Genomic DNA, 20921 nt, shown 5'->3' with positions numbered 1-20921 from the left:
TTTTTTACATGAGTCAAATGCTTTGTTTGTCACACCCTGGTCCTGGCTAATACTAATATTGAAAATAACATATTATATACAATTACATTTAATTTCAATAAAAATGTGTTTGGGATAATATTTATTTCAATTTATCTGATAATAATATATATCTTTTTAAAAACACACGTTTTTTATATTACAAATTTTTTATTTTATTATTAACAGAAAAAATAAAAATTTTATTTCAAGCAAACATTATGTTATCGCAGTTTATAGTTTATATGCTAATACGACTCTGTGTTTGGTTTCATGACATGAATACGGGCCTAAGTCTGCCTTGATCTTAAACTTGTTTTAAAGGACAAAATTTCTACTTTTTTAAAAGACATTTTTGAAGATTAAATTGTGCCTATATTTGATAAAACCATTTTATTCTGTTCTTTAAAAATCTTAAATAAATTTAGACTTTTTTAAAAAACTATAAAGTATAAAGCATAAAAAGTATAAAATGTGTATGAAATGTTTCTAATAATTATATAAATATTTTATAAATATGTATCAAATTGATTTATAAATAGTTTGGTGATTTTAGATTGACCAAATCATGAAGATTTATCATAAATATCAAAAATATAATAACAATATTTACTGTATACTTAATAAATATTAACAAATTATTATTATAAATATTTATGTCTCCTTACACATCAGAAATGTTGTTTACAGTATTTAGTCTTAATTTTTTTAATATGTTCAATAATGTTGTTATGATTCCTTGTTTTAATGTACATATAAAATACGTATATAATATTTTAAAACAAATATATATATAGAAAAAGTATTAATAAATATTGATAACGATTGGTATGTTGTCATATATATATTGTGTATACAGTATCTATTCTAAATAATATAAATTTATTACCTTTTTTCAGCAAAAAATCGACTGTACAACGTTTTAAAATACACGTATAGTAATTATATTTGAGAATTAACCAGATAAAAGATAAATATTTAAACAGTGATATTAAGACTTCTGGGCTCTCGCCGCGATCATGTAAGATCGTGACGTTAAAGGCGAGAAATAACACGCTGAGAATTCTTGCGTGCTATTTCTTAATAATAAGATATTTGCGTTAAATAACACTTTAGATCATTTCAGGACACTTCAAAAATACTCCGCGGTCTATCTCTTTCCCTTGACAGTTAATAAACAGCCATAAAATAAATGTAATACGAAGACTAGGCGCAGAGTATTTTTTAAATGTGCCGAAATGATCTAAAGTGTTATTTTACGCAAATATCTTCTCTGACATCACGATCTAACATGGCCGCATCGAGTACCCAGAAGCCTTAAAAGAGACAAATTTTAGGAAAATAAGTATAATACTTATTTTCCAATGTTTTATTTTGTTTCTGTTACAGGAAATACTAGATTAGAAAAATGGTCACCTAACTCTATTCGACGTGCGGGATTATGCGAGGACCATTTTCATCAAGATTTATTTACAGATAGTTCTAAAAAAAGATTAAAACGCAATGCAGTGCCAATTCCTCACACATCTGTTATTGACATATCACATAGACATGACATACAAATGAACAAAAATAGAGAAAAGCAAATGAAACAAGTACCTCATTTTGAAGAAACAAATGCACAAAAAATAGAATTTATGGAAGAAAATGCCACATCATCTGCATCTATTCATAATAATGTAATAGATGAGCAGCATCCATTACGATGTTATCAGCCATCACATTTAAATTTCCATACTTCCATGGAAGAAGAAAATATTATGGAATGGATACATCTTGAGCCACCTGAAAGAGTCGCAATATCTGCACCTGAAACAGTCCCAATATCTGGGCCTGAAAGAGATCCAATATCTACACCAATATCTGCTGAAAGAGTCCCTACACCTCTTCCATCTAACAAGAAAAAATCAGAAAATAGACAGAATAATAAGACAATACGGAATTTGTATACTCAAATCAATTCTCTAAAAGCAGAAAATATTAGATTGCAAAACCAAGTACGACATTTAAAATATCGTTTACGTTGTATTCCACGAAAAAGTCAAACACCGAAAAGTAATAAACAAAAGAAAAAGATATTAAAAAAACTGATAGATGAACAAGATCTACATCCCGTTGCCAAAGCAATGATAAAATTGCAGCTGCATACACCAAAGGCAAAGTATACGGAAGAAGAAAAAAATCTTTCCAGACAACTCTATTATTATTCACCCGCTGCTTTTTGTCGCTTAAAAAAAGCAGGTTGTAATTTTCCTGGACAGCGAACTGTTCAAAAATGGCTGGAAGAATATGACATACGTCCAGGATTTTGTGATTTTATCTTTCAAAAATTAAAAGAAAAGTTTTCTCACATACCGAAAGAGGAAAGAGCATGTGCCTTAAAATGGGACGAAATGGCTATTAAACCTTATGAAGAATATTCGCTTAAATTCGATGAGATAGAAGGCCTTGAAGATCTTGGACCTTTAGGAAGAAAAATCGGAAGAGCAAAATGCGTTTTTGTTTTTTGGTTAGATAGTTTGAATGCGCATCATCCATGGCGACAGCCTTTAGCATATTTTTTTCCAGAAAAATGCATGAAAGGAGACGAAATAATAATATTATTAAAAGAATGTTTAGATAGATTGAGCGAAACGGGTGCTGATGTGCAACTTGTTACATGTGATCAAGGTACATGTAATCAAAATGCTTATACTAAACTTGGCGTTAATCCAGACAATCCATTCTTTATACATAATGAGAAAAAATATTATGCATCGTTTGATTTTCCGCATTTAGTAAAAAGATTGCTAAGTTTCTTAAGAACTCACGACAGCATTTACTGTGATGGAAAAGTTATTGCATCATATTCTGATTTCGAAGAAACATGGTCTGTTGATAATGCCACAAAAGGAGGCTCTAATTTATTGTCTCATATTACAGAAGCGCACATTCGTCCAAATAATTTTGAAGCAATGAATGTGAAAAGGGCATTTCAGATGTTAAGCCATACTTTTGCAGCGGCAATAAAAACAGCCGGTCATGAAAAACAATTGAGTACAAATACATGGCAAGCGACAGCAGAATTTGCAGAGCGATTAAATAATGTTATTGACGCGTGCAACACTTACAGTCTTAAAATTACATTTGGCGGCAAACGACCATTATCGTTCAAAGATCCAGATATTGAAAATCTATTAATAGATTTTGTCAAATGGTGCCCAAAATGGTCTAAGTCGGCAAAAAGTATAAGTCAAGTTCCTTGCTTTAGAGGTTTTGTCTTGACTGTAAAAGTTATTCTTGAAACTTATAAAAATCTTTCAACTGAATATGATGGATTCGAACTGGCGACAGGATTATGTAACCAAGACTCAGTGGAGCATTTATTTTCGAAACTAAGGCAACGCGGAGGATTTAATCCAAATCCAACCTCAAGAATGGTCCGATTGTCTATTAGACATATACTTTCCACAGGATACATTCAAACTAGTGATAAAGGCAATACTCAATGCCCGGAAACTGAAACTCTTATAAATGAACCAAGTCAGCTTGCAAAAAGGATAGAAAATGTTATGAATATGAGCAATGGCGTTATAGAATCTGATGAACTCGAAAGCGAATTGCTTCTTGAAAATGACATTCTTCTCAAAGAATTTAATATCGAAGAAATCGAAAATGATAACCCGCTTGATAGCAGTTACGATGAAAATGCTATCGCATTTTTTGCTGGATTTGTCGCGCGATGAAGCATTGACAAAAGCAACTGTGACCATTGTCGTAATGATATGATGAAAATTACAATGGATGAATCGACAGCAAACGAGAAATATATCGAATTTCGTGAATATGAAAATAAAGATGAAGATGCTCCAACAGTAACAAAATTAGTGCGTCCAACGGCTTTATATACAAATATTACTAAAACGCAATTGATGGCATTTAATCGCACGTGGCAATATCATTGGGCATCTACAAAAGTTCTTAATAAAATTGTGAATGAATGTATACACGCAACGAATAAAACACATCCTGAGTGGCTAGATACAAATAACAAATGTTATGATCATCGGATGCAGGCATTAAAATATATGATTAGAGTGAAAATATATTCTCGTACGAGATATATTAATCGTGCTGCAAAAACAAGCAAAAATATATCTTCACACAAGAAAGTTAAAAAGTTTTTAAACAAGTAAGAGATATATTAGAATAAAACGTCTTGATGAGTATTCTATTATATGAGTATTCTATTTCATTATGTAAGGAAAAAGAAGGAGGAATAAAAGAAAGAAAAAATATGATGTGAGAAAAAAGGCACAAATAAAAAATAATAAATATTTTAACAGACAAAGGTAAGCAGAAAAGTAAGCTAAAAATGGAAATAAAAAGGTAAATAAATCCAACAACGTAGAACGTACGGTATAAGCATTACTTTAAAGAAATATATATCTCAATATTTTCTTTTTTCTTTTTAATATTGTATGTATGTTTTAGTTTTGTCGTTAAGAAAGAATACTTACTGCGCCTTTGCACTATGATATTGAATTCATTATAAAAAATGTTTTGCAAATCATATTGTTTTGTGCAATGAGTATTATTTTCTGTTAATAAGAAAATTATGCACGAATTTTTCAATTTCGTAGAAGATCGCAATCACAGCTGAAATAAATGCATAAATCGTAAACTAGCGGGTCTTATCACAATACAAAGAAAAGGATTTCTAATGCGATCATGCTAACAAATTGTAAAATCATGCACTTTTTTATTATCAACTAGCTGCCCCGGCGAACTTCGTACCGCCTAACAGTCAATGAATGTAGTGATACCTTTTAGCTAAACTTAATTTATGATTTTAAGTAACGTAATAAAATAAATACAAAAAATTTCTCTCTCTCCCCCTCCCCCTCACCCTCCCTCTCTCTCCCCCTCTCTCTCTCCTTCTCTCTCTCTCTCTCTCTCTCTCTCTCTCTCTCTCTCTCTCTCTCTCTCTCTCTCTGGCCTAAGGCCAGCTCAGCGAGGACAGAAACCTCGCGTAGAGCAAAAGGGCAAAAGCTGGCTTGATCTCGATGTTCAGTACGCATAGAGACTGCGAAAGCACGGCCTATCGATCCTTTTGGCTTGAAGAGTTTTCAGCAAGAGGTGTCAGAAAAGTTACCACAGGGATAACTGGCTTGTGGCGGCCAAGCGTTCATAGCGACGTCGCTTTTTGATCCTTCGATGTCGATCGTAGAAGAGTTGTGGACAGAATGAGCAGTATTAATTATGGACAATAACACTGAAAATCGCTTACGCCTCTGTCATGTGAACTGCCAGTCGCTACTCGCTCACTTGGACGAATTTCGATCCTTTTTCGTTGGTTCGGGATATCATATTATCTGCATATCTGAATCCTGGTTAAAGCCGCAGGTACCTGACCATATGGTCTCTCTTTATGGATATCATCTCTTGAGATGCGACCGTGTCGGTAGAAACGGTGGGGGGGTGGCAGTATACGTGTCGAACTCTTTTCAGGCCTCGACCTTGCGCCAATCTGGGAACGACAACTGTGATGGTCCTGAACATCTAATCCTTGAGATTTCCGTCAAGAACTGCTCCAAAATACTATTAGCCGTTGTTTACAGACCCCCACACTGCGGTTTTTCGGACTTCTTTGACGTCTTCTCTGATTTATCGGTTAATTACAAACACTCCATTATTTTCGGGGACTTTAATGCCGATCTTTGCTCCTCGACCTTTGATTCGGAACATATTCGATCGTTTGTAAGCGCATCTAACTTTTTTCTTGTGCCCTACACCACTACGCATCATACCCGTACTGCCTCCACCCTGCTTGACCTGTGCCTTATAGACGAGGCTAATAAACTTGTTAATTACGAACAGCGTGAGGCCTGCTTTCTGTCCGCTCATGATCTCATCGCTATTACTTACGACGTCAGGATAGAGCGGATCCCTAAGCGTACCATCCGAGTTCGAGATTTTCGTGCTTTTAATCCAGAAGACTTTCTTGACGAACTTGCGTCTCTGGACTGGTCTGGGCTATACTCTGCAGCAAGTGTTGACGCAAAAGTTGATACCTTCAACAGGCTTCTTTTGACTTGCTACGACAAGCACGCTCCCTTCCGAGTCATGCAACCCAGGAACCTGCCTGCACCCTGGCTCACGGAGGATATTAAATCCCGGATGAGGGAGAGGGATAGAGCCAGAAGAGTCTGGATGAGGAGCAGAACGGACGCTAACTACCTCACCTTTAGACGCCTGAGAAACTCGGTGCAGGTCGAGGTACGGAGGGCTAAGTCGGAGTTCTTCCTTAAAGAGTTCCAGGATTTAAATGAGCCTAACGAGATCTGGAGAAAACTAAGAAAATATGGTCTTCTTAAACCCAAAGCAAGGACTGAGAATCTCGCTTTTACTAGCGAGGAACTTGTTGACCACTTTACGTGCAACGTGACGTCGAACACGGACTGTAGCCCGGTCATCTACTTGGGTGAAACTGCGTATGACGACTCTAAATTTTATTGGAGCAACATTGAGCCCCTGGATATTGTTCGGACCATCTGCAGGTGTAAGTCGGATGCCACGGGTGTGGATGGACTCTCTCGGAGACTTGTGGTTGGGGCGCTCCCGAGCATCCTTCCAGCCTTGACTCACATTTTTAACTTTTGCTTCACCCACGGGGTTTTTCCTGAGATTTGGAAGTCAGCCATTGTCTGTCCCGTCCCTAAAGTTAGACGTCCTGCCGTGTTAAATGACTTTAGGCCGATCTCAATCTTGTGTGCCACCTCCAAGTTCCTCGAGCGCATTGCGGCGGATCAGATTATGGAATACTTGGAGGAACACAACCTTCTCGATCCTTTTCAGTCTGCCTACAGAAAAGATTTTTCCACGCAGACAGCGCTCATAAGGGTCTTGGACGAGGTCAGGCTGGCTGCGGATAGGAGGAGGATCACGATAGCCGTATTTTTTGACTTCTCTAAGGCCTTTGACAATGTCTGTCATGACACCTTGATTGGCAAGGCCATGAATCTGGGCTTTGCTTGTTCTACCTTGCGTTGGCTTTGTTCCTACTTAACCAATAGAAGACAGGCGGTACGCGATCCGTCCACTGGGATGCCGTCGACTGAGAGAACTGTTCGAAAGGGAGTACCTCAGGGTTCTGTTCTCGGACCGATCCTTTTTCTCCTCTACCTGGTGGGTTTCGGAGATATACTGCGGCACTGCAAGTATAATTTTTATGCGGATGATCTTATGATCTATTTGCATGCGGAGCCGGGGCTTCTTTCTGACGCTATTGGGAGGATTAATGAGGATATAGAGAGGATCGTACAGTGGGCTGTCGTCAACAAGCTTACGATCAACCCTGGGAAGACAAAGGCGATGATCTTGGGAACACTGCGCTTTGTAAGGAGCATCGATCTGGACTCTGTGCCTCAGGTTCGTGTTGGAGAATCCGCGATCCCTTTCTCGGATTCGGTGGAGTACTTGGGTGTCACAATCAACAGCGCTCTCTCATGGGAAAGACAGGCGACTAAAACGATCTCCAAAGTGAATTCGGCTCTCTATCAGCTTAAACTTTGCAGGCAACTCCTCCCAGTCCCACTTCGGGTGAAGCTTGTCTCTGCCTTAATGCTTCCTCAATTTGACTACTGCTGTACGGTTCTCACTAACATCACAGGGCAGCATAACCTGCGTCTGCAGAGAGCTCTGAACAGAAGTGTCCGCTTCATCTTCAGCTTAAAGCGTGATGAACACATCACTCCGTACTTTGTCAGATTGGGCTGGCTCAAGATCGATCTTAGGCGGTCGTATTTCGTGGGCAACTTGACATTCTCGGTACTCAAGAAGAAAAAACCGGAAGTTATCTACAGCAATTTCACTTTTAGGCATGAAAGCATGCAGCGCAATACTAGAGCTCCGAATGATGCCCTAAACCTTCCGCTCTGCCGTACTGAATTCTATAAGCGATCTTTCAGTTTCTCCGCTGCCGAGCTGTGGAATTCTCTCCCTTCTGACATTCGCAACGCGACATGTATCGGCTCATTCAAGACCAAACTATATGAATTCCTGTTTTCATCTTTAGGTGATTGAGACTTCTGTCGGTAGATCTGAGCGTTCCTTGAGATTCTTATGTAAACCACCCTTTATCTTGTAGTTTTCGTAATTCATCCTTCAGTTATGGCTATTTCTTTTTAGTTGTATGCGCTAAGTTCTTCGGTAACACGTCTCATTTATAATATCTGTACTTTCTTTACTTATATTTTATGTACTTTCTATACTTATATTTTCATTTGTAGTTCTTATGTATGAATGCATGAATGTCTTATATTTAATTTTGTTACTCTTTTTGTAATTTAGTTTTGACGCTTTAGGGGACGCAGTCCCAGAGCGTCTAATAAATAATGATTCTGATTCTGATTCTGATTCTCTCTCTCTCTCTCTCTCTCTCTCTCTCTCTCTCTCTCTCTCTCTCTCTCTCCTCTCTCTCTCTCTCTCTCTCTCTCTCTCTCTCTCTCTCTCCTCTCTCTCTCTTTTTTTTTTCTTTCTCTCTCTCTCTCTCTCTCTCTCTCTCTCTCTCTCTCTCTCTCTCTCTCTCTCTCTCTCTCTCTCTCTCTCTCTCTCTCTCTCTCTCTCTCTCTCTCTCTCTCTCTCTCTCTCTCTCTCTCTCTCTCCAGCATCTCTCTCTCTCTCTCTCTCTCTCTCTCCCTACTCGATTAGTTCCCGAAAAATTGGAAAAATTAAAAAAACCGGTTTCCAAAAAAATCGGTAACAAAAACTGTACACATCATGACGCTTCCCGTAAAATTCTACCCCTACTTCATATACAATTTTTTCAGATTCGGTCAATTAATTCCCGAAAAATTGAAAAAATTTCGGTACCGGCTTCCAAAAAGATCGGTAACGAAAAATTATAAACTTTATAGCACTTTCCGGAAAATTCTACCCCTGTTTGATCTATAATTCTTTGAGATTCGGTCAATTATTTCCCGAAAAATTAGAAGAATTAGAAAAACCGGTTTCCAGAAAATCGGTAACGAAAAACTATACACATAGTGGCACTCCCCGGAAAATTCTACCCCTATTTCATATACTTTTAGTAAAAATTCGGTTCAGGGGTTTGGGCTGGGCGTTGATGAGTGAGTCAGTTGATGAGTCAGTCAGGACATCTTCCTTTATATACATATATAGATAACAAAAACTATACACATAGTGGCACTCCCCGGAAAATTCTACCCCTATTTCATATACTTTTGGTGAAAATTCGATTCAGGGGTTTGGGCTGGGCGTTGATGAGTGAGTGAGTGAGTGAGTGAGTCAGTCAGGACATCTTCCTTTATATATATAGATATACGATAATATATTTTTTTATGTTACACATAATGCATTTCACTTACGTTTCAGACTTTTTTAAATAAATAATTTAGGGAAGGGTTTTTAGTGGGTGCAAGTCCCACATAACCTCGGGTCCGACCCCGAGATATGCGTTTTAGGCATTTTCCCTTCCCGCATCAAGCAAAAAAAAAAAAAAAAAAACAGCGACCGTACTTATAATTATGACTTATAAATCTCGATTATAGATTGTGTTCAATCGAGACGTATTCTAATAATACTTAATTCTAATTTTTTTATTTATTGCAGGATAACATACGTTACAGTTTGATCTGAAATAGCAGTCTGGTATACTAATCTTTATTTTGAGGAAATGTTTTCGCTATAAAGACATGTCCTTGAAATAAAAGTGGGTGACAAAAAATTAAAGATAGAATATATATATTATATTCTAGTCTTTATTTTTTTTGAGGAAGCATGTTTTTATTACGAAAACGTTCCCTTAAAATGATCAATAGATAACAAAAACTAAAAAGAGATTCTATATATGCAAAAGATACAAAGAAAGTAATATGTAATATATATTACATACTTGTATATTACATATAAAATGTATATTACATTTTTTACTTATTTATATAAAGAAAAATATATATATAGGACATTCTGGCTTAAATTTTCACATTTTCACCTTGACCTACTGCAATAATTTTGACAATTTTTTCCGAAAAGTATTCTGAAAAAGAGAAGGCACGTATTTTTGGTTTTGAGTCTACAATCAATATTTCTGACAGTGTAATTTTTGTAAAAATTAAATTTTTCGATAACTTTACTTTTTTAAAACGTTTATATCTTGGAAATGTTCAATCCTATCGAAAAACGGTTCGGATAAAATTTGTTCAGTTTAAAATGGATTAAAGATGAAAAAATCGTTTTTCGTAAAGTTTGCCATTTTTAAAAATTAAAAACAAAATTTATAAAATTCTATTAAAAATTACGAAATTTTTAAGATCTCTTGGAGCATGGCAAGATTTTTTTTTGAAAAGTTCTACCTGTATATGTATATGTATACTGTATATGTATGTATATACCTAAATATATACATATACACACATACATAAAATTTATATAAACTGTTATATACAATTTTATTTCACAGTAATTTTTATTGTTTACCTTTTGTACTACTACTCATATTTTATATTATTTCTATCAATTAATTTATTTTTGTCATACTTGGTTTTATATCTTCGTACAAGAAGATATTTATTTTTCTTTAACCCACACACACACACACACACACACACACACACACACACACACACACTTGAACGCACGCACGCACGCACACACACACACACACACACCTGTATGTCGTAAGTCAAACAAAGACTGACAGCCATCGCTTCATCCTTGTTTAGGTGAGTACGGGCTACGGGCTACGGTAGGCACCAGGCGAGCTAGCGACACAAAGTCCGTACTCTCTTCTCTACACACATAAAAATAATCATTTTACAATTAAGGGAAAAGTACTTACTTATTTTATTTCATTTTTTAAAGTTACAGTTGTCTACAATAAACAATATTTACTAAATAATAGTTTTCAATATCTTGATACAAGTTTTAGAAAAGCCAGAATATTGTTTCGAGTAAATGTAATGCTTATAATGACTTTATGGTAGATTTGCGGATTAAGCATTTGTGATAAGTTTATATAAGTATCTGCAAATCTGCCATAAACTCATTATAAGCATTATATTTACTGAAAATAATATTTTTTTCAAAGACTTGTATCAGGATATTTGAAACTGTTATTGAGAAAATATTAGTAAGAACTATTAGTAAGAAAATATTCTGTTGTAAGAAAACTTAAATAAATAAAATAGTAGTGCTTTCCTTGACTATAGAATGATTCTTTTTTTTTTCCATTTACTAATTTTACAATACTTTAACGCGCTGTATTCCGTGTAATTTTAGAGGAATAGGATTAGGAGAGGTTCCGGCAATGTACATATAAATGAATTAAAATATACACGTACATTTCATATTACACTTGGTTTATTACTTAATTAATTAGTTATTATTGGGATAATTGTAATATATTGTATGCCCCCTCCGGCCCCTCTTCCACGGCTTCCTCTTTCACCTCTGCCTCTACCTTGTCCTCGTCCTCGTCCTCGTCCTCGTCCTCGTCCTCGTCCTCGTCCTCGTCCTCGTGCTCGTCCTCTTCCCCTTCCCCTTCCCCTACCTCTTCCGGCTTGAAAAGCCGCTAGAATTAGGGTTCTCAAAGTTTTGTGCTGGAACAAAAAATAAATATTACACATATATAAAAACAATTTGCTTTTGTAGGTAGACATTAAAACAAGCAGTAAGATAAGCGAACGTATTTCGGAACAGTACCTATTTTGGAAGACTTTAATTTTTCTTATATTAGCCGTCACGTAATCACACTTTAATTTTTCTCATGTTAGCCATCATCATAATGATGTTTGTCACCAACATCAAAATTTGACATTACGTGACGGCTAACATGGGAAAATTAAAGTGTTTTGAAATAGATACTGTTCCGAAATACGTTCGCTTACCCTAAAATATTCCGCGAATCTTCCGCGACGAACACTTTAGCGGCCGCTGTCACACATGCATAATATACAAGATGGCAAAGTTAATTTTAAATATATAATATATTAATTGCTATACATACAGTTAATACTATCGGCTCATTCGCCGCCGGGGCCGTCGTCGTCGTCGCTGCGGTTGCCGCCGGGGCCGTCGGGGTTGTCGTGGCCGCCGTCACCGCTGCCGTCGTGCCCTCCGCCGCGGCTGGGGTCATCGTCGTCGACGTCGTTGCTGCGGTTGCCGCCGGGGCCGTCGGGGCCGTCGGAGCCGTCGTGCCCGCCGCCGGAACCGTCGTCACCGTGACCGCTGCCGGGGCCGTCGAGGTCGTCGTGGCCGCCGTCACCATTGCCGTCGTGCCCTCGCCGCGGCTGGGCCGTCGTCGTCGTCGCTGCGACCCGGCCGCCGAGGCCGTCGGGGCTGTCGTGGCCGCCGCGGAGGCCATCGTGGACCGCCCCCGGGACCCGTCGTGGTCGTCAGGGCTGTCGTTGGCCGTCGTAATGACCGTCACTGCCGGGGCAGTCATCTCCTCAGATCCGTACTGCAACAATACACACATACATATTTAACATATATAAGAGGCATAAACTAATTACTAATCAACTTGTTATATACTTACGTAACTTCGCGGCGCCGATATGCTCGTTGCAGTTGCTAGAAAACTTGAACTGCGAAGCGAAGTGCGAACTCGCGAACGTCGTGAACTCGTGTGCGTGTACGTATCCGTGTGCGCTCGACGCCCCACGCCTCAGCCGGTTCGGCGGGAGAGGAGTGCAGATGTACAATTTTTGCTTTTCTTTTGTGTTGACTATCTGATTTGATAGCTCGAGCCGCTCGAAATTAGCTGGCGATGTTTCATTACACAGACAAAGAAAAATAAAACACAGGAAGTGTAATACACAACAGAAGTATGAAAGCCAAACATGCATATATTATATGTGTATAAATGTACGTATAATGTACATAAGTAGCTTCCAAATTTGATTTTGCATTAACAATATATATATAATATTATTTTTAAATATAAAAATTATAAAAAAATATATTTATGACAACTTGAAATCGAACTGTAGTTTTCAGCGTGAAAAACTGAGCGTTCTTCAATGAGCCATTACATGCAATTGACTGTAAGACATACCCTAAGGACTATCAATATTTGCGGCCACACATTTGCCTCAAAATATGCGATTTTTTCTTTCTGAAATTAAACGTATTTTTTAAAATACTCTTGATTTTGTTGGAATAATGGAAGGGGGAAAATAATTTTGTTGCACATCTTTTTTTATATTAAATGTATATACAAAACAATTTATTTTGCATATATAAACATGTATACAAAAGACAAACACTGAATAAAGATTATAAAAGTGTATAGTGCACACACGCATACACACAGTAAATATTTTATTGGAAATAATTATTATATTTTTAAACGGTGTGATAAAATAAAAAATTTAGTTTATGCGAAATATATTATTTTATTTGTTTTCCTCTAACGAAAAAATAACATTTATTATACATATACATGTTTTTTAAAACGAAAAATATCGCGCAAACTAATATATATATATATATATATATATATATATATATATATATATACGACGTAGCGTATCGTCGATTTCAGACTTGGCAGTCGGCGAGGCACGAGACACGATACCCGAAATGCGTGGCATCGTGGCAACGTCGCATAGCCGGCGCGTGCCGCCGCGGCGGGCGGCCGGCCAGCATATCCCCTCCAGCTGGGTAGTTCGGACATGAACCATTAGCTCGGACGCAAACCATGTGCATTGCACACGAACCAAATACCGCACAGTTTCGAAAAGTGGATGTAGCACGGACACGAACCACGAAAGACCGACAATATCGAAAAGTGGATGTATACATAGCACGGACATGAACCAAATTCATCGACACTATCGAAAAGTGGATGTGACTCGTAGTTCCAATTCCTGAAAGTGGATGTGTGACGCTACTGTACGGCCTAGCAAAAGCGTCCAAGAAAATCGCCGTCATTGCGCCTCTCATCCTTCTCTCTGACAAAAGTATAGATCGCGATCTGCCAACGTTCCGCGCGAGTCGTCAAACGCGAATTTGAGATTACCGACGGTAACAACTATACGTAATACTAACTTATTAACTCATACAACTATTAATGCGAGGGAATTAACTTATAAACTAATATTTACAATGTGAGGCGCCAAACAATTTATTATTTTATTAATGTTTCTAGTTCCTCCGAATTATTTTAATCAAACGTTTAAAGTATTTGAATTAGATTTTATTTACATATTAGCAATAGTAACTGTTATTTTGTTTAAATAATTGTAAGATCATATTATTTGCTAACTACGTATCTACTGCTTGATAACTACAGTTTTGTCTGTAGGATATGAAATTGATAGCAGATTTATGAAAGAAATGTCATCTGGTAGCTTGCGCTTTATGTATCACGTAAAAATAAAAAATGTGCATTTCCAATATTAAGAAAAATAAAATGTTATTATTGCACAATGCGTTTGCAGAAATATCAATAAAAACAATCTTATGTTCGTATATGTAATCTGTATTCTGTCGCAGGCTTTTTGCGAAATCAGCCCTTTTTGCAAAAAAGGCTAGGCTGTTTGCAAAAAGCCGCCTTTTTGCGAAAGCATTCATTAGTTCTCAATAAGACTGACCCACTTTAGACTTTTTGCAAAAAGCCTAACTATGCACCAGCTCATTGGTTAATGATGCACGTTCTGCAATGTGCTAAAAGACGTCTAGCCTTTTTGCATACAGCCTAAAATCCATAGTCTGATTGACGAAGGCGCTGCTACGTTGCTATACTAGTTTGAACATAGCCCTCCCGCTCACGTGCGCTCACGCATGTAAGCCCCCTTGCACCCCTCCTGCATGTGCTTTATAATTTCGCTTACAACTTAGCATGTACTTTAAGTTGTAAAGCGAGTTCGACGCTTTCAACCACGGGGGGGTGCGGGGGGGGGGAAGCCGAAGGCCCCTCTCGCACCGCCTCGTCTGTGTGTGTGTGTGTGTGTCCACGCGAAACGACCAGGTGCCACATGGGTTCATGACGCGCTTTACAAGCTCGTTTAAGTACATGCGTGGGCGAAGGGATTTTGCTCCCTGCACCCCCCTTTCCATGCATGTACTTATAATTTCGCTTTACAACTTAGCATGTACTAAAGTTGTAAAGCGCGTCATGAACCCATGTGGCACCTCGTTTCGCGTGACACCACACACACACACAGACGAGGCGGTGCGAGGGGGGGCCTTCGGCCCCCCCGCACCCCCCCGTGGTTGAAAGCGTGGAACTCGCTTTACAACTTAAAGTACATGCTAAGTTGTAAAGCGAAATTATAAAGTACATGCATGGGCAGGGGGGTGCAGGGGAGCAAATTTCCCCGCCCACGCATGTACTGGGTACACACACACACACACGTGTGTATGCCCTGCTTTATAGAAGTTGTGATTTTCGTTAAAGCAGGGCACACACACACATGTGTATATGCAGTTAAATACTTTTAAAGCGCGTCACTACCCACCCCGCCGGTAGGCAGCGTGGACCTCGCTTTATAACTTAAAGTACATGCAAGTTATGCAGAACGCGTCGTGGACGTTCTGAAATGCACACATCGCGTTGTGGATAATAAAAACGCCCACACACCGAAAAAATATCTTATTTCGGTATTTGGATGATCAGCACCGTCCACAACGCGTTTGGGACGTTTTTTTCGCTCACTGAGCGATTTCGGTGTTTGGGGGTAACAAATACACACACACACAACACACACACACACACACACGCACACGCACACGCACACGCACACGCACACGCACACGCACACGCACACGCACACGCACACGCACACGCACACGCACACGCACACGCCACACGCACGCACGCACACAACACACACACACACAACCTGATTCTGTCAACTTTAACGTTTAATATCTCGCGTCGCGGGGCAGAGCGACATTTTTTTCTGCCAGATTCTTTCGTTTCGTGCAAAAACGCGTCGATTGAGCATAATTTCATCGATATTTGAGGTGAGGCCCCTAAACTGTATAATTACCAAAACAATATTTCGTCAATCGGACGAGATTTTAGGCTGTATGCAAAAAGGCTAGACGTCTGTTAGCCACATTGCAGAACGTGCATCATTAACCAATGAGGCTGGTGCTAGTTAGGCTTTTTGCAAAAAGTCTAAAGTGTGTCAGTCTTATTGAGAACTAATGAATGCTTTCGCAAAAAGGCGGCTTTTTGCAAACAGGCTAGCCTTTTGCACAAAAGGCTGATTTCGCAAAAAGGGCTGCGACGTATCGATATTAACAAAAGGGCGACGGTCAGCTTTCGCCTTTCGCACTTCGCGTTGTACCACACCTGAGCGCGCCAACTTTAGGCGGTCTGATTCGCTAACTATAAATGCTTATAATTCAAAAACTATTATAGCCTCGACATTTTAGTATTAGGATTTTCGTCTTAGAATGATCTCAGGAACCTATCCTTAAGCGTTGATCCAGTTTTACGGTACACCCTGTATAATGACCACATATTATCGTATCATTAAAAAATTGTGTTTATTATCAAAATGTATAACATATTTAATATAATATATTGTAAAATGTGTACATATTTTATAAAAATATTAAATGTATACATTTAATCTAAAAAGTGTTATATTAATTTAAAATGGAAGAAAAAAGGGCTATCAGGGTCGAACGCGGATCTTAGTGCGTGATGTCAATCATTAGATTTATTCTTCAAAATACAGTACGTTTCGGCTCCATTCGAGCCATCCTCAGCAATAACAATAATGTGTCACAACGTTCTAAATGCCCATTGGCAAGTTTACCGATTAGAATTGTCGGAAACACTGACCAAATGATCGATATCTGAAAAATATCTTTGTAAGAGTCATGTAATAAAAAGAAAACTACAGCAACTCAAAACTACAAAAAAATGGGATTAATTCACAAAATAATACGGAATAAATCTAATGATTGACATCACGCACTAAGATCCGCGTTCGACCCTGATAGCCCTTTTTTCTTCAATTTTGAATTTCGAGGGTCTACTAGTAATTTATTTAATTAAAATGTTTACATAATTTCTTTGGTACTATACTTTTATGCGAGGAAAAATATTCTATAAATATATTGATATGTTATATACTTATTTTACATTTATTCCTGACTTATATAGTGATTTATATATATAAAAATCCTATTATTATTAGTATAATATTTATATATTAGTATTATATATCATTATTTTGCGTCATTAACAATTCATCTATTATATATGTAATATTTTTTAACATTTAATTCTTTCATTTTTTTACGCGCGCCATTGTTAACATGTACATCGTTAACAATAATTCTGCATAATTATTGAAACTAACAAACACGGTTGTATCTCGCGCAACTGCGTTAAATTAACCTCCAATATGGACTAAACGAGTAGGAAAGAGAGGAGATGACGAAGAGCGAGAGTGAGACAGAATACTGCTTTATTTCGCGCATGCGCACTCCATTTGGCCAACACTAACATCAAAGGTGTCGACAGAGAGTTGCGCTACTGTATATACTGTGATACTGCCGTGTCTCTTGATACCATTCTTAAACCACTGTTCGTCAAATTTTAAAATACGAGAAATAAATCTATCGGATGCCATCTATCGCATAATCCGAATTTAAAGTTTATATATGGTTATATATAATCATGAATAATAATGCTTCTTATATATAATTTATATATAAATTATATGAACTCATGTATAATCATGTCAAATTGTATATGAAACATTTTATATATATTTTAATCGCCTGTATAATATACATATCAATATAATCAATATATGATATCATATATAAGTACGGAAATTTTGCTTTTATATATAAATTATATATAATTATGTAGGATTATATATACTTCCATATGAATCTATATATAATGTATCCATACATGAGTGCATGTATGATCTATTGTTCATATCTAGTTATATTTGGAATTATATATGCTTATATATAATGATATATGGACCCATATATAATTTTATATAAAGCCCCTTATATAATCACATATAATCATATATATTATATAATTATATATAATTATATATAATATTTTTTCCTGGAAACCATCCGGAATAATACATTTAAATATATATAAATGTTTCAGGGAAGAAGAGCGTGGATTTAAAACAGGGGGAGATAAGGATAAAGAATATATGGTGGATATGGGACGATGAAGAGGGAGTGGTTAAAGGACGAAAAGGGAAATAGAAGAAGTGAGAGTGGGGGAGAAAAGGAAGAGGGAAGGGTGAGATTGGAGAGAGGGGAAAGAGAGGAAATGCGGGGGAAGAAGGGGAGGTGAGGATTAGGGGAGGATACAAAGAGTAACAAGATAGAAGTTAGAAGGGACAGGGACGGGGGGAGAGGGATGGATTGGAGGGTAGTATTCTGGAATGGCAGGATGGAAAATAAAGATAGGAATTTTGGGAGGGTTGAAGAAGGAAGATGTGATAGTTTTGATGGAGACGTGGATAGGAGAAAAGGGTTGGGAAAGAGTGAGGGGTAGGTTGCCAAAGGGTACGAATGGGGAGTGCAATATGCGAAGAGGAAGAATAAAAAAGAGGTGAGAGCGATAGGAGGGATGATAATGGGGATGAGACAGAAGATAAAGGAGAAGGAACTGAACTGAAATTGAAATAGGTAGGGAGGGGCTGATAGTAGGAAGGGTAGAGAGAGGGGGGGAGTGCTGGAGAATGTAGGGTGTATGCAAAGAGGGAGGAAATGGAGGGGACCCTGCAGGAACTAGAACAAAAATAATGGAAGAAAAGAGGAAGGAAGGTATACGATAATTGGGGGAGATTTTAATGCGAGGACAGGAATGGAGAGAGGGGGCTTAGAAGAGGAAGAGTGAAATAAAGGAGGGGAGATGAAGGGGGAAGAAAATCGAAGGATAAGAAGATAGACAGAGAGGGGAAGCTTTTTGTGAATAGCATAGAGGAGAGAGGATGGGAAATATTCAATGGGAACATGAGAGGAGACCAGGAGGGGGAATTCACGTTCACAGAAAGAAGAGGATCTACGGTAATTTACTATATAATCGGGGAGGAAGAAGAGTAAGAGAGAGGGTTGTGAGCATGACGGTGGGGGATAGAGTGGATTCGGATCACCATCCTTTGGAAGTGGTGCTAAGAAGAGGGAGCAAATAGAGAGATAGAGAGAGAGGTTGGAAGAAAAGAAGCAGGGGCGTTTGGAAGAGGAAGGAGCAAAGGCGTTCATAGAGAAAATAGGGGAAACAGAGGATACTGGGGAAGAGTTAAACAAGGAATGGGAGGAAATGGAAACAAGAATAGTCAGAGGCTTTAAAAGGGGTAGAAGGATGAATTGAACGGAAGTAAGAAGGAGAGAGTTGGGTGGTGGGATGAAGAATGCAGAGAATTAAAGAAAGAGGCGAGAAGAGAAGGGGGAATGGAGGAAGGTAAAAGGACGATAGCAGGTATACAAGGAAAGAAAGAAGGAATTTAAGTAACTGTGCAAGAGGAAGAAGGAAGAAGAGAACAGGGAGGTGGGAAAGAAAAGCGGAGGAAGCAAAGCGGGAATCGGAGGTTGGGAGGTAGTAAACAGAGAGAGGAGAAAAAGGAGGGGAAATGAGGAAGGGATAGAGGAGAAAGAGTGGAAAAAGCACTTTATGAGGTTGTTAGGAGGAGTGGAAGAGAGGGTGATGATGGGGAAGGTAGAGGGAATAAAGAGAGGAGGGAAGAAAAAGAAGGAGATGAAGAGGGGGAAATAAGCTTAGAAGAAATGAGGAGGGAATAATCTGAAAGAAAGGGGAGGATAAAAGGGCGGAGAAGTATAGAGGGGTGACAATAATGCCGTCGTTATATAAGGTATACACTGCAATCCTGGCAGAGAGGCTAAGAGAGGAGCTGGAGTGGAAGAGAATAATACCACAAAATCAGACAGGGTTTTAGACGGGGAATGGGAACTATAGATAACATTATGTGCTGAATATTTGGTGAATAGAAGGTTGGAGAAAAAAGGGGGAAAGCTGAAAGGTCCATGTTTTGGGACCTTAAGGCGGCATTCGATTCGGTAGATAGAGGAGTCTCAAAGAGTAGGGAGAAGCAAAGGAAAGAGAGATGGGAGAAGATTGAGAAGTCGGAATACAATAGATGGTACAAGGTAGGTAAAAGGCGAAGTATTCCGGGGTATTAAGGGGTGGGGGAGAGAGCAGATGGAGAAGGGTGGCGAGGTTTAGGTTAGGGAATGAGATGAGGGAGAGCAGGTATTGGAAGGAGAAGAGAAGAAGAAATGTAGGATGTGTGAAAGTAAGGCGGAAACGTGGGAGCATGGAGGAATGTAGGAGGTGGAAATCAAGGGAGGAAGTTAGCAGGAAGCGGTGGTATAGGTATTGGGAGAGGAGGGGGGTGAGGGATGGATGATGGAAATTGAGGGGGAAAGGATGGAAAGAAAAGGGGAGGCGGGGGAATAGAGAAAAGGGGGTAGGAGAAAGAGGTAGGGGAGAAAAGAGAGAGAAAAGAAGAAAGGGAGAAAGAATGAGAGTGAGAGGAGAGAGGAGAGAGAGAGAGAAGAGAGAGGAGAGAGAAAGCTAGGACTGAGAGAAAATTGTGACGGATAGAAGAAAACAGAATGTATAGAATGCAAGAGAAAACGGAGAAGTCCCATAGAGAGGCGTGGGTGTGGTGTGTGTGTATTAGGAAAAAGGGAAGAGGAAGCATAGCATACGCAGAATCTTCCCCCTATAAGTTAGATTAAGGGTTTAGTTAAGGTTAGATTAAGGATGTAGGTAAGTTTTTGTATAAGATTGTAAACCTACGGGGAAGACAATAAATCATACTATACTACTACTACTATACTACTACTACTATGTATAATGTTTTATATACATGTGACACGATTATACATGAGTCATATAAATATATATAAATTATATATAAGAAGCATTT

Source organism: Temnothorax nylanderi, unplaced genomic scaffold (genome assembly GCF_030848795.1).
Source record: "Temnothorax nylanderi isolate EJ_2023f unplaced genomic scaffold, tnyl_v1.0 TNYL_tig0831_pilon, whole genome shotgun sequence".
Classification (NCBI taxonomy): Eukaryota; Metazoa; Arthropoda; class Insecta; order Hymenoptera; family Formicidae; genus Temnothorax; species Temnothorax nylanderi.
Note: the sequence above shows the minus strand (reverse complement) of the source record.